General features: G+C 41.1%; 2 protein-coding genes across 12 annotated transcripts in view; one reads left to right on the forward strand and one right to left on the reverse strand.

Annotated features, from left to right (window-relative positions):
- The window catches only part of GPR158 (G protein-coupled receptor 158), a 548,344-nt gene extending 543,329 nt beyond the window's left edge, over nt 1-5,015 (reverse strand). Inside the window, exon 1 of the mRNA XM_055428550.2 lies at nt 4,883-5,015. The gene's annotated coding sequence lies outside the window, so the exon portion shown is untranslated. The remainder of the gene's footprint in view (nt 1-4,882) is intronic.
- PRTFDC1 (phosphoribosyl transferase domain containing 1) overlaps nt 1-12,897 on the forward strand; it is a 104,959-nt gene that overhangs the window by 49,972 nt on the left and 42,090 nt on the right. The window lies entirely within an intron of this gene.

Below are 12,897 nucleotides of genomic sequence, written 5' to 3' on the forward strand. Positions count from 1 at the left end.
GGTTACCAGAAGCAGAAGTTGGGAGGTTGGGGGAAGGGGGTAACTGGATGAAGGTGGTGAATAGGTACAAACTTCCAGTTGCAGAATAAAAAGATACCAGTAATGGACAACATGATGAATATAATTGACACCACTGTCTGTTATATATGAAACTTGTTAAGAGACTAAATTCTGGGAGTTCTCATCAGATGAAAAAAGGTTTTTTGTTTATTTCTTGAATCTTACATCTATTTAAGACGATGAGTGTTCACTGAACTTACTTTGGTAATCACTTTATGACGTATGTGAGTCAAATCATTATGCTGTACACCCTAAACTTATACAGTGCTATGTGTCAATTTCAATAAAACTGGAAGAAAAAATAATGAAATATTTTTTGGAAGAGCAATTTATGATACCAGTTTTAACCACTAGTAAGCAACACATCATATGAATATATTTACAGACTTTTCAGGCAGCCCACTATGATTAGATACTTAGATCGCTTGAAGTATCCCTGCATTGTAAATAAGGCTATGATACACATCCTTATTCACAATGTATTGGGCCCATCTCTGATTGTTTCAGTAGGCTTGCTACTAAAACCATGTGTACTCTGAAAGCTTATTTTTTTCATTGGAATATAATTGCTTTACAGTGTTATGTTGGTTTCTGCTGTTTAACATCGTGAATCATCCATAAGTATACATATATCCCCACCCTCTTGAGCCTTCTTCCCACCCACCCCTCTAGGTCATCTCCGAGCCAAGAGCTGAGCTCCTTGTGTTATACAGCAGCTTCCCACTGCTGCTGCTGCTGCTGCTAAGTCACTTCAGTCGTGTCCAACTCTGTGCGACCCCATAGACGGCAGCCCACCAGGTTCCCCCGTCCCTGGGATTCTCCAGGCAAGAACACTGGAGTGGGTTGCCATTTCCTTCTTCAATGCATGAAGGTGAAAAGTGAAAGTGAAGTCTCTCAGTCGTGTCCGACTCTTCACAACCCCGTGGACTGCAGCCCACCAGGCTCCTCCGTCCATGGGATTTTCCAGGCAAGAGCACTGGAGTGGGGTGCCATCACCTTCTCCGAGCTACCCACTAGCTGTCTTATTTTACACACGGCAGTGTATATGTGTATGTCAGTGCTGCTCTCCCAGTTGGTCTCCCATCACTCCCCCTGCTGTTTCCACAAGTCCATTCTCTATGTCTGTGCCTCTCCTCCTGCCCTGAAAATAGGTTCATCCATACATTTTTTTGTTACTTGTTTTTCTCTTTCTGACTTCATGACAGGCTCTAGATTCATCCACATCACTTCAGTTGACTCAATTTTGTTCCTTCTTAGGGCGGAGTAATATTTCATTCACACTGGCCAGAATGGCCATCATCAAAAAAATCTACAAACAATAAATGCTGGAGAGGGTGTGGAGAAAAGGAAATGCTCTTCCACTGTTGGTGGGAATGTAAGTTGGTGCAACCACTATGACGAACGGTATGGAGGTTCCTTAAAAAACTTAAACATAGAACTAACATATGACCCAGCAGTTCCACTGTGGGGAATATACCCTGTGAAAAATGAACTCAGAAAGACACATGTGTGGCAGTGTTCACTGCAGCACTACTAAACGATGGCCAAGACATGGAAGCAACCTAGACATCCAGGGACAAATGAATGAATAAAGAAAATGTGGTACTTTGAAAGCTTTTGATACATTATCGCCAGATTTCCCTGCCAAACAATTGCATTTAATATGTACTCTATCCCCAACAGCCCTTCATGGAAGTGTTGTGTTTTTTTCCCCCGACATTGTCACCACTTCAGGATATCGTCATTCTATCTCTTTAATATGTTTCTCAATTATACAGGCAAAAAGTGCCAACTCATTGTTTTCTTCAGTTTGTACTTCTTGGGAAAAATAGGTCATTCTTATAAAGAAGCCCTGAATTTCCTTCACATTTTAAAGCATCATCACCATTATCACTCCACTGGGCCTCTGTGGCCACCTCACTCACACTATCAAAATGCTGACACAGTTTCCTGCCATCGGAGGGTTCTGTCAGAACATCACATTGCCTAATTTTGATCCAAAATACCAACAACATTCTTCATTCTTAGAGACAGGGACAAGAAGGCATCAAATACACATCCTGAGAGATGATAGCAGGTGGTAGGAGCATTTCTGCTTTCATTTGTCTGGATTTGTTTACATGTAGTGACTGAAGGACAGGTAGGAAAGCCCTTTCATAGACAGGGAAACGGACCTTTCCCAAACCACGGGCAGGGAAAGCTGAGCACTGAAGAACTGATGCTTTTGATCTGTGGTGCTGGAGAAGACTCTTGAGAGTCCCTTGGACTGCAAGGAGATCAAACCAGTCAATCCTAAAGGAAATCAGTCATGAATATTCATTGGAAGGACTGATGCTGAAGCTGAAGCTCCAATACTTTGGCCACTTGATGCGAAAAACTAACTGATTGCAAAAGACCCTGATGCTGAGAAAGATTGAGGCGGGAGGAGCAGGGGATGACAGAAGATGAGATGGTTGAATGGCATCACTGACTCAATGGACATGAGTTTGAACAGGTTCTGGGAGTTGGTGATGGACAGGGAAGCCTGGCATGCTGCGGTTCATGGGGTCACAAAGAGTCGGATATGACTGAGCGACTGAACTGAACTGACTGAAACCAACCTTAAGGAGACTTTCTTTGAGCCAGATCTTGATTTTTTTAATGCACCCACAATATGTTTCTCCTGGTATGGGGTTGGAATGACCTTGGATTTCACAGAGGCGCAGCGCCTCTCATTGCAGACTGAATGACTCATGCCCTATCCTTCCTCTGTCTCAGTTCCAAACAGGGTGCATTCGCTCTCGTCTTTTTCTCCCCTTCCATTAGAAACAGACTAAATTTACCGTTACACTCTCAGAAGTTGAACTTAGTGAACTCTGGGATTCTCATGAAGAGGCTTGAGTGGAGAAAGGCCAGGTCTCATAATTAAAGGCTTCGGGAAGCATCCTTTTGGGCACATGCCAGTGGCTTCTGGACCCTGTTGTCCAGTCAAAGCCCCTTCTCTGCGTGTTGCAGTATGAGTGTGGTGTGGCTAAAGTGAGTGGATGCTTGAGATTTTTTTCTCTGTGACAGTGCAGAATACGAAAAAAGGGGGAGACACTATATTCATTTCATTTTTAGGTTAAGTTGATGTTGACTTTTAAATTCCATTGGTCTGAGAATTACTATATGAAAAAAATTTTAATGAAGTTTGTACTGTGCTGTGCTTAGTCATTCAGTCGTGTCCAACTCTTTGCAAGCCCATGGACTGCAGCCCGCCAGGCTCCTCTGTCCATGGGTATTCTCCAGGCAAGAATACTGGAGTGGATTGCCATGCCCTCCTCCAAGGGATCTTCCCAACAGGTGATCGAACCCAGGTCTTCTGCACTGCAGGCAGATTCTTTACCATCTGAGCCACCAGGGAAGTTTGTACTAATGTATCATTATTATTGATGTAATGGGTTAAAAAGATTGCATTAAATCATATTGATTTTCATTTTAATCAGTCTATTATATGCAATATATATAGTGGATTGACCAAAAAGTTTGTTTGGGATTTTCCATAAGATGCTATAGAAGAAACTGAATGGACTTTTTCACCAACTTAATATATTAAATATTAAATACAGTTTCCATATTTAAATAGATGTGTATTGTATATATTTGGGCTTCCCTGGTAGCTCAGCCAGTAAAGAAAACACCTTTAATCTAAGAGATCCCAGTTTGATTCCTAGGTCTGGAAGATCCACTAGAGAAAGGATAAGCCACCCCCTCCAGTAATCTTGGGCTTCCCTGGTGGCTCAGACGGTAAAGAATCCACCTACAGTGTGGGAGACCTGGGTTTAATCCCTGGGTTGGGAAGACCCCCTGGAGAAGGAAATGGCAACCCACTCCAATATTCTTGCCTGGAGCATCCCCATGGACAGAGGAGCCTGGCAGTCTACAATCCATAGCATTGCAAAGAGTCAGAAATGACTGAGCGACTAAGCACAGAGGTATATATATTTGGCCAGCTTCAACTTTACACCCCTCCTAGGTTTTAAGGCTTTCTTTCACTTGTATTCCAGAATTGCATCTTTTCCCTACGCTCACGTCAGGTCCCCTCATATATAGAAAACTACTCTGTGTATTTAAATAAGAAAAATTTAGAGATTTGCAGAAGAAAGGAGAAAAGCTGCATGGATATAGAAACAGAATATAGAATATACATTTCTAATTCAACCTTGGTGTAAGTCACATCTTCTCTGGACCTCAGTTTTCACGTTATGAAAGGAGAGTTTTATCATTAGAAGAGGTAACACAAGTAAACGCCTCTCTTTACCTCAGACTTGTCTGGGGAGCCAGGCCCCAAGTCTTTCACAAGCCATCAGCTCTTTCCCCTCTTCTCCTCCTCCTAAATTTTAGCGCAGTTCCCCTCTAGCTCTTCACCTGCTAATAAGGCCAGTCCGTGGGGTTAATTACCACCATTGCTTCTTACTTGGAAGTCAGAATAAGTTTGAGATTCAGAGGTTGGATTAACTTGCTCCGTGAGACACATAAACCAGGAGCGGTTGAACTTGGACTTGAACCTATGTTATCAAGCTCCAGAGCCATGAGCTTAACCACTGAACTATGCCGTCTCCAGCAGCCGGATGGTTCTCCAACTTTTTTCAGCACTGAAACTTTTAAAGTGATATCTTCCATAAAACCTCAAAATTGGGGCTGCTCTGGGTCAGTGGGAACCAGGGTCTCGGCCACGTGGCCTCATCTACAAATTCAGGTGGGCCCCATGGTGCTGCCACATACTCTGAGTGGCAGGAAGTGGGAAAGAAACCACTACACTCTCATGACTACACGTGACCGTGAAGGATGGAGCAACACCCACCTTGCCTCCTCTCCAGAGTCTCTGGGTGAAGACCAAGCAGTCAGGGTCCACAGAGGCAGAGGCCAGAGCGTGACTCACAGCTTGAGCAGCAGTGCCAACAGCCAGAGGGCCCACAGAGCTGCCCTATTTTCATACTTCCTTTGAGAGCCACAGAAACATTATCAGGAGACGAGCAGCATCTGCACTTCCTCTGCCTTGATCCCCCCTCACATTACCAACAGATATGACAAGGGAGGAGCCCTTGGGCCTTCATTTTGGAGCACTGCTGCCAGTAGCATTGCCAAGTTAATTAATGGTCATTTGTATCTTTTTTTCTTGCCACATCTTGTGGCTTGCAGGATCCCTGACCAGGAATCGAATCCTGTCCCCAACAGTGAAAGCACCAAGCCCTAACCACTGGACCACCAGGAAATTCCCAAATTTGTATTATTTTTATGACGTTCACCATAATGGTCAAGTGTAAGAACTCTGCCATGGGTGGACCTGGGTTCCCATTCTGGCCCTGCCAGTGAGTGGACTTGGATCAGCTTTTTAATTAAGATGCCATTTTCTCATCTGAAAAATGAGATAAAGGGACTTCCCTGGTGGTCCACTGGTTAAGACTTCACACTTCTGATGTAGGGAGTGAGGGTGCAACCCCTGGTTGGGGAACTAAGATGCCACGTGCCCTATAGCCAATAAATAATTTTTTTAAAAAAAGAAAGAAAATGAGATAAAGCAAGTAAAACCCAGCACAGCATCCACCACAATAAAGGTTAGCTATTAATAATATTGTAAGTTAACAAAAGATATGTTTCTAGTTATAAGAAAAATCAGTGTTTTAAAAAACTTTAATACATATAGTTACATAATTTTTAAGAGATGGACCCATGAAAACTTTTTTTTTAGTTTGGATACTTGCCTTCTGAACTGCATTTGAATATTTTTTAATGATTCCACAGTAAGTCCATTGCCACATATAGTTACAAAACTTTTTTCTTCTTATGAGAACTTTTAAGATCTACTCTCTTAGCATGATGTAAAATACAGCCTGTTGACTATAGTTAATAATACCAATTATAATAGTATTGTGTATTTCAGAGTTGCATTTGAATTTTAAGTGAGTTTTCTCTCGTTGTGTAATATAGGAAGCGCTACTTCCATTTCATGGCACTTCAGTCAGAGGTGCCCTTTAAAACACAGATGTTATATGATCAGAGTTTGGGAGATTTTATTATCTATTGATTAGCTAAATCCCAGGGTTTTAAGAGAATTTGGAAACTCCTTCCAGTTCTTCTCAACCAAATAAAAACATATTTTATCTGAACTGTCAGTTTTCTAGTGAAGGAGAATATGGTTTTCATTGCCACTTGCCCCCTAAAGTACCTCAGTCCCTTTCTACTGTGGACAAGTGTATTTAAAATACCCACAATTTGTTATTACATTTCAGCTGCTGAGTTAGATGTGCTGGAAGGGTATGTGAGCACAAAACCATGGCTACACTACCTAATTGGCCCTGGCGGCACTTATCATCAGATAAGTGGGAGAAGAAGAGAATCTATTTTGACTGTAAGGGTAAAAATCATAGTGTAAGAGCCAATCTGAGCAGATGAGGATCAGGGGTGAGCATGCAGAAGAAACAGATGGTGGTGAGTAAAGAGAAGCAGGAGGCCAGGAGTTTTACATAAGAAGTGTGACCTAATCAGAACCCTGGCAACTTGAATGTGATTTAAAAGCACATCTGAAAGAAGTTTGCTTTACTGGTCTCTATGGTGGAAATGGAGTGAGAGCCCTTGGAGCAAGTTTCTAGAACTTTTGGCCACAGTAGAGTGTAAATTATGTAACATTAATCAAATCTGTTTATTGATTTTTTTTTTAAACTGAGTTTTTAGTTTTGAGTTTTTAAAATTTTCAAATGTTGTTGTTCAGCCACCAAGTTGCATCTGACTCTTTTTGACCCCATGGACTGCAGCACACCAGGCTTACCATCTCCTGGAGTTTGCCCAAGTTCATGCCCATTGAATTGAATGCCATCCAACCATCTCATCCTCTGTCACCCTCTTCTCCTTTTGCCTTCAATCTTTCCCAGCTTCAGAGTCTTTTCCAATGAGGTGGCTGTTTGCATCAGGTGGCCAGAGTATTGGAGCTTCAGCTTCACCCTCAGTCCTTCCAGTGAGTATTCTGGGTTAATTTATACTTCAGCCAGATATGACGTTCTCTTTGAAAATGGCCAGTCCGCAAGCATTGTTAGAGGCACACGTGGTCATAGCACACTTAGCACAGGATCCTATATAAACATCCACTCATCCACTTATTCACTTGCCAGTGTGAAGCATTTCTGTTTTCTAGTGCACAGCACCCTCCTGCCCACTTGATACCTATTGGTGGACATAGAAGTTTTCAGTTTGGGGCTGTTGCAAGTACAGCTGTTATGAACATCTGTAACAGATCTTTGTATACGGATAAGCTTTGTTTTCTCTTGGTAAATACCTAGTGGTGAATAAATACCTGGACTTTGTATTAGATGCATATTTAACTTTCTTAGAAACTGCTCAACTGTTTTCCAGAGTGGCTGCACCTTTTTATATGCCCATCAGTGTGAGTTCCACTTGCTCTACATCCTCACCAGCATTTGGTATGGTTGTTAATTTCAGCTATTCGAAGGAATAAAACCATCTTATTGTATTTTAATTTGTATTTCTTTAATGAATGATGATGTTATGTATTTCTCTTTCCTTTTTCCTTTAACCAATTTGTTTCTGAACATGCAGAGTTGGTGTCTGAAGTCAGCATATATCCAAATACCATCATACTAATCTGTAACTGTTCTGTAAGTCTGAAATTATTCCAAAATTAAAAGTTTATGTTTTAAAAAAGAGTTACACTAAGAAAAAATATTTTATGTTTACTCATGTAGTCACCATTTCCTTTGCTGTTTATTTCTTCATGAAGATCCACATTCCCTTCTCATATCATTTTCCTCTTGTCTGAAGTTCTTCCCTTAATGTTTTCTATAGTACAGCTCTGCTGGTGATGAATTATTTCAGCTTTTGTTTGTCTGAAACCATCTCTATGTCACCCTCAGGTTTTGAGTGATAGTTTTTCGGGGTATAGAATTCTAGGTTGACAGTCTTTTTTCAGTAATTTAAATGTGTACTTCCATTATTTCCGTGTTGTTCAGTCACTAAGTTGTGTCTGACTCTTTGTGACCCCATGGACTTCAGCACACCAGGCTTTCCTATGCTTCACTACCTCCTAGACTTTGTTCAAACTCATGTCCATTGAGTTAGTTATTTCCTTACTTGATTAGTTTCTAATCAGAAGTATATCATCATTATTTTTATACTTTGGTGTATTTTTCTTTATATTGCTTGTACTTGGATTTCATTGAGCTTCTGAGGTGTGTGGGTTTATACTTTTCATCAAACATGGAAGTTTTTCAGTCATTATTTCTTCTAATTGTCTTTTCTCCACTCTTCAGTTTCAGGTACTCTAATTACACATCTATTAGGTAATGTCTTAAAATGGGCCAACAGCTAATTAGTGATCTTTTTACTTTTAAGTTCTTTTTTCTCTGTTCCATTTTGGATACTCTCTATTGCTGTCGTCAGGTTCACTAATCATTTCTTCTGCAATGTCCCGTCTGCCATTAACTGCTATTCATTGTATGACTTCTCTGTTGCTCCCTGACATATTACTACAAATTTAACAGATTAAAACAACTTATAGGCATACCTCATTTTACTGTGTTTCACTTTATTTAGTTTCATGTATTTTTTTCATATATAGTTTCATACCATTTTTTTACAAGTTGAAGTTTATATCATGCCATTTTCAAACAAGTCTGTTGTCGGCATTTTCCCAAGAGCATTGGCTCCCTTGTGTCTGTGTCACATTTTGGTAATTCTCACAGCATTTAAAACTTTTTTTATATTATTATACTTATTATGATGATCTGTGATCTTTAATGTTACTATTGTAATTGTATTGAGGCACCATGAATCATGCCCATGTAAGATGGCAAAATTAATCAGTTGTTGAAATGACAATAGAGGATTTAGACTAGTCCATAAAATTAGCTGGTAAAGGAGCAACAAGCGTTTGAGAGGATTGTCTCCAATTTTGAAAGAAGGTCTCGTTTCTACTGTGGGTAAAATGCTACCAATCAGCATTGCATGCCCCAGAGAAATTGTTCTTGAGGGAAAGAGTCAATCGACGCAGCAAACTTCATTGTTGTCTTATTTTAAGAAGTTGCCACAGCCACCTCAGCCTTCAGGAAATATCACCCCAATCCATCAACATTACAATAAAACCCTCTGCAGTGCGATTTCAACTCACTGAAGGCTCAGATGATGGCTAACATATTTTAGCAATGAAGTATTTTTTATTGATGTTGTTAAAAGTATCAATTCATTGTTTCAGTGTTAGTCACTCAGTCATGTCTGTCTCTGCAACCCCACAGACTGTAGCCTACCAGGCTTCTCTATCCATGGAATTGTCCAGGCAAGAATTCTGGAGTGGGGAGCCATTCCTTCCTCCAGGGGATCTTCCCAATGCAGGAATTGAACCCAGGTCTTCTGCATTGCAGGCAGATTCTTTACCATCAGAGCCACTAGAGAAGCCCTACAAGTATGAATAGTTGTTTCTTTAATTCATTCATTCATTCCTTTTTGGCTGCACAGGGTCTTCATAGCTACGTGTGGACTTTCTCTCCTGTCAGTGAGTGGGGGCTGCTCTCTAGTTGCAATGTGAGGGTTTCTCATTATGGTGGCTTTGCTTGTTGCAGAGCATGAGCTCTAGGGCTTGCGGGCTTCAGTAGTTGCAGCTTGAGGGCTCAGTAGTTGGAGCTCACAGGTTTAGTTGCCCCATGACATGTGGTATCCTCCTGGACCAGGGATGAAACCCGTGTCCCCTGCATTAACATGCAGATTCTCAACCATTGGACCACCAACAAAGTATTTTTAAATTAAGAAACGTACATTTTTTAGGTATAATGGTATTGCACACTTCTCGGACTACATATAGTGCAAACATAACTTTTATATGCACTGGGAAACCAAAAAGTCTGTGTGACTTGCAAGAGGGTAAATCTGGTCTTTGTTATTCTGTCTTGGCAAGAAACAGAAGTCACAGAGACTTATCCAAAGTATAATGAAATTTTGAAACTACCACAATAATAAAAATCATTGCCTTAACGTTTTTTAAATTAAAAAGCAAGGTGTATGAGAAAATAGTTTTATAAGCTCCATTATGTTAAAGACATTGTGACTTCCACTGCAAATGAATTTGGTGTAGGCAGAGGAAGATTACCTAAATGCCAAATAAATACCTGAAATTTCCAAAACCATACACCATTTTCTGTGTAGCTTTGACCTTTGGTATTACCAGCTGGTGAATACAAAATTGGATCCATTTATGAGTAGGCCCAAAGTGCATTGAACTGGGGTTGGGCATTTCCCCTCTAGCCAGTCAAGAAAGTATTCTTCAGTTATTTCTGAGGGTCCCCAAATGGGTCCTCACGTGTGTCTACAAATCAGTCTGTCAGCTACAGTTAGCACAGTGCATCTGCCCCCTCCCTAGCCAGCCCCCACTCCATCTGCCTGAGAAGCCTCTTGCTAGCATCACTAAGGAAGCCTTCCCTAATGGGCTTTATTGTGAGAGAACCAGCCCTCCGGGTCTCTGGACTGGACCACGTTTCTCACAGAGGCAGGGGCTACAGGCAATTCTGAGCGCACCATGCTTCAGACCTATCACCCCTGTAAGGAAAGCAGTTCAATTCTCCAACATTGGGGCTCAAATGTAAACCAGCGAGCCAGACAGGGAACAGAGACCACATCACACTCCAGCCTCCTCTTCTCTCCCCACCACGTCTGCGTCAATCAAACGTCCTCTGTTCTGCCCCTGACAAAACAAAGGCCCTTGTGCTCGACAGGCAAAGACAGCAAACATTTGATGGGGCAGAGGGGGAGAAGAGTAGGTATTTCATGCGTTAGCAGTATCTGGATGCAAAAACCAGATAACCCAAGTGCCCTGTTTCGTAGTTGCTGGAGCTCATTAGCCCACGTCATGTGGACATTGTGACCTTTGGGACACAGAGGTCATTGAGTCTGAAGCCTCAGTTGAATGTCTCATTGAGTTGTTCTTGGATCATCCAGAAAAAGCTAAGAGTGAAAGCCGCCCTCCTGGAGTAATCTGGCATTCTCCTTGGCAGTCTAGAATAAGGTACCCTCCTGGAGCTTCTACATTCCCCATCTTTCAAGAAGGCACAACCTCTCCTGCATCAGGCACAGCTGTGGACTTCTTCCTCCTCCCACTCCTCCTCCAGGCTTCCGCTGACAGATCGGTCCAGCAGAGTCTCATTTCCTTTGGTGTCCTGGACCTTCCTTTCCACTGTGATTATAAAAACATTTATTAGAGAATAATTTATTCCTCAGGCCCATTAATGGAGTCCAGATTCCATTTGTCTTATATGGACAGACAGATGTGCAGTGTTTTGTGCTACTTTTCAATGAGCAATGCTGTTTACACAGAATTTTCCCAAGACCACCCAACTCAGTTCGCATGTCATCTTCAGCTACTTCCAAGCCCTGGCTTCCAGAGGAAAAGAAAAAATTTAATAACTCAGCGCCCCACCCAGTTTTGAAGACATGACTTCATACTGGAGGAATCTGCAAGCCTGCACTGCCAATCAACATGCCTACATCAAATAAACCATCTCTTCTTATTCTGAAGAAGGGAAGGTGGCTTTAGAAGCATTCTGCTCTCTGACCTCCTCACATGGCTCATGGCTCATTTAGGTACCTGGAGGAGTTGGAAGCCAAGACCATAAATCTAAAAAATAATAATAGTAGATGAAACACTTACTAGTTGGACCTCCCCAAGTCTTCCACTTTCTGTAGGTTTCACATAAATTGCCTTTCCCCTCAGCTCTGGATTATATCTAAAGATACTGCTAATGATTTTTTACACATAGAAAGTTTGCTGGATTTTTATGGTATTTGCATAAATTGGCTTTTTTTTTTTTTGCTCATTCCATGAACTCTGAAACAAGTAAGGTGGTTGGTAGTATCTGTGTTTTTCAGATAAGTAAATGAGAAATCAGGTGAGTTTGCCAAGATGTCCCAGTGAGTAATCTGTAAAGGCAATCGTTCTGGTTGATCATAATCATTTATTTTCTTTTCAACAATCATGTTTAATCTGGAACCATTTCCTTTTTTTAAATATGGTTGTGTTGAGTTTCATAGACGTGCCATTACATTATAGATGTTACTTTATGTTTACCAAGATGTAAGTATACCTCAATGCCTTTTATTTGTAAGCCCTGTCTGAATTTTAGCCAGTGATTTGTACAGGAAATGTGAACCAGGAAGCGATATTCTGGGTTTCTTCTGTAAACACTGATGAATTTTAGTCATATGAATGACTGGGAATGTTACTCACATAAAGTACAGTAGAACTTGACAGAGTGGAAAAAATGACTGGAATAAAGGTTAAGATCCCTGGCACTAGGCTGGATCTATCAATAACTCAATTTTTAAAATCTACATCCTTTCCTTATTTGGATAATAAAAGAGGAAATTCCAATTCAGTACATATTTATCAGTGGCTTACTGTGGGTGAGGTATTTTATATATGACTTTTTTTTTTTGACTGCACAGAGTCTTTGTTTCAGTGCATGGGCTTAGTTGCCCTGCAGCATTTAAGATCTTAGGTCCAGGGTCAGACCCCTATCCCCTGCATTGAAAGGTCTTAACCACTGGCCACCAGTGGTTAAGAAGTCCTTACACATGACGACATTTAATTTAAGCCTCAGAGGAGAACGTAGGCAAAACACTCTCCGACATAAATCACAGCAGGATCCTCCAAGACCCACCTCCCAGAATATTGGAAATAAAAGCAAAAATAAACAAATGGGACCTAATTAAAATCAAAAGCTTCTGCACAGCAAAGGAAACTCTAAGCAAGGTGAGAAGACAACCTTCAGAATGGGAGACAATAATAGCAAATGAAGCAACTGATAAAGGATTAATCTCCAA

Source organism: Moschus berezovskii, chromosome 15 (genome assembly GCF_049115385.1).
Source record: "Moschus berezovskii isolate FMDL1 chromosome 15, NW_MosBer_1.0, whole genome shotgun sequence".
NCBI lineage: Eukaryota > Metazoa > Chordata > Mammalia > Artiodactyla > Moschidae > Moschus > Moschus berezovskii.